Below are 2,658 nucleotides of genomic sequence, written 5' to 3'. Positions count from 1 at the left end.
CTTCTGTATCCTATTAATTCTGGATGTTATGTAATAAATATAGATAAAACAATCATTGTGTGCTGGGTGGTTCTTTCTTTCTTTCTTTCTATTCTTATTTTACCTGCTTGATTCCTGTTGTCCTGACCAGGAAGCTTATATTGCTAAGCATCTCATTGACAGAGTCTAAAGCATTAGCCAGCTAGTACCATGGGGAAGCTGGGGCCTGGGGCAAGGTTTTACAACTAGGCACAGGTTCAGCAAAGCACATGATTAACTTTAAGCCCATGAGTGCTCACATGCTTAAAGCTATGCGCAACCTTAAATAACTGGCTATATCCGGGCTTTAAGCATGTGCTTAACTTGAAGCACATGCTTAAATCCCATGGACAATGGGACTTAAGCACATGCTTAAGTGCTTTGCTGAACGGTGGGGCATAATGAGACTTTACAGTACCCAACTAATGCAGCCCATATGAAGAATAGCAATCCGTGACCTTTCCACAGCACCTTTCATCCTAAAGCATGTCAAAGCATTTTATTTCTAAACTCTTCTCAGAGACCGATTTACCTACTATGCAAATGCAACCTTTGCTGGGGTGAAATATGGCAGCTGTTTAACAGTGCACAGCAACACTACACATTAGTTAAAGCAGCAAATCCACTTGAAATGGCAGCGTTGTATAGGGAGACAGAAGAGTAAAGCACCATGATATTTGCCTAGAACACCAAGGTAGGCACCTCCCTGCTCCTCCAAAAAGCACTATGGAATCAGTGGTTGTGGATCTCATCCAAAAGATGCCAGACTCAGCAGCACAGAGCCACCTAACATCTTGCTGGGACACTGGTTGAACCTGAAGGCCCAGATTCAGCAAGGTACTTAAGGAGAAGCTAACTGTAACTCTGCGAGCAGTCCCTTTGACTTTAATGGGTCTATTAATGAGTGAAAGTTAGGCACATGGTGAACTGGGATCTATTTCACTGTGGAAACGGCCACTCACTAAACATCACCATAATTTTCTGGTGAAAGCACCAGAGTATGTGCTCTTTGGAGGGCTCTCATCCAAATATTGTCCCAGCACAAGCCCTGCTTAGCATGTAAAAGCAGAGAGGAAACTTCTGGCTGCTGTTCGCCCATCTGGACAGAGGAGCTAATCCACTGGCAGCAGAGAGGAGCACAGTTCTCTGGATTATCTGAAACCTCCTCAGGGACCATTCCCCATAAAGGGAAAGCTCTGGGATAAACCCATCTCGGGTTTGTCAGGGTGGGGAGATGGGCTTCTTATCCTTGGCAGGCTCCTTGAGTATATGCCTCGGTTGCTCCACATCAACGGAAGGGCCCTGCCAGTCCAGATCACGCAGACTCAGCACCTTTATGGACCGCCTATAAAACTCCTCAAGCCAGACACGAATGAAATGAAAACTGAAGTTGAAATCTATGGGGTAACTCAAATCAAATTCCAGTCCATTGACTTCATTGGCCAACCCAGGCACAGACTGGTCCATCATGCTCAACACATGAAGGTCAATAATGAAGCCAGCCAGCCACTCCAAACTGATAAGTGATCTTTGTGGTCTTCATCGTTCTGGGAATAAGCCTATGTCTGACTTCATTCACTTCAAAAGATTACTCAGAAAAATTCATTCATGTATAGAGCCACAGTGTGCATATGTGATCAGTCATGGCATTGCCAGAATAATGTGTGAAAATCAGAGGACTTTGGTGGCACACACAGTTAGTTCAATGAAGGGAACTCTCTGGATTTTAAATGGATGAAAGTTTTGAAGCAAGTGTCTTTGATAGTCAGGAATCGCCTGCCATGTACCTTGTGGGCTCTTGGACTTTGCTGGCCAAGTATTCATCTGATTGCACTCTAAACAACACACCTTAGAAAACAAAAAGTAGATGCTCAGAGTGGGGAGTTTTCTTGGAGCCAGGCTTCAGAAGCAAGTGAGCTGGAAGTATTTTGTAATAGAATTCCACAAGAAAATTAAATCAATTACTGGGTCTAATAAAGCTTTCAAGGTTTTTAATTAAACTAAGTTTTAATTAAAGCAGCAAGAGCCGGTGCTCGTTCTGCATCAGGCTCAGGAGGCTCGTGACTCCTTTTTGTAATTTACATGGGGCTGGATCAATCAGGGAGCCACAGAAATGTGAGGAGTGTGTCAATTTTACAGGATGAAATACTGTACGTCAGTCCTGGGCCGCTAACAATTCATTGTTGAAAGAGCAATATAGATTGGGGTGACCTTTGCTGCCCTCAGCAAATCAAGACAAAACTCATCAGTCTGGGCAGTTACCAAGTAAAATTCATGTCCCCAGCAAAATACCTGGATTCAAATCACGTGGCTGATTTTATGGAGGAAGTTTAGGTAGCAGAGTGATAGGTGCCTTGAAACTACCACTGGCTGAGGAAAGATGGTCTTGTGGGGAAGCTACAGGACTCGGACTCTGGGCATCTGGATTCAATTCACTCACTGTGTGACCTTGGGCAAGTTGCTGACTCTCTCTGGACCTCAGTTCTGTAAAATGGGGATAATAATCATTCCTCTTCTCCATCCTTTGTCTGTCTCATCTATTTAAATGGTAAGCTCTTCGGGACAAGGTCTGTCTCTTGTTACGTGTCTGTGCAGTGCCTCGCTCAAAGGAGGCCTGAAGGCAGTTGGCGCCTTTAGACA

Source organism: Lepidochelys olivacea, assembly GCF_965140295.1.
Source record: "Lepidochelys olivacea isolate rLepOli2 genome assembly, chromosome: 16".
Taxonomy (NCBI): Eukaryota; Metazoa; Chordata; order Testudines; family Cheloniidae; genus Lepidochelys; species Lepidochelys olivacea.
Note: the sequence above shows the minus strand (reverse complement) of the source record.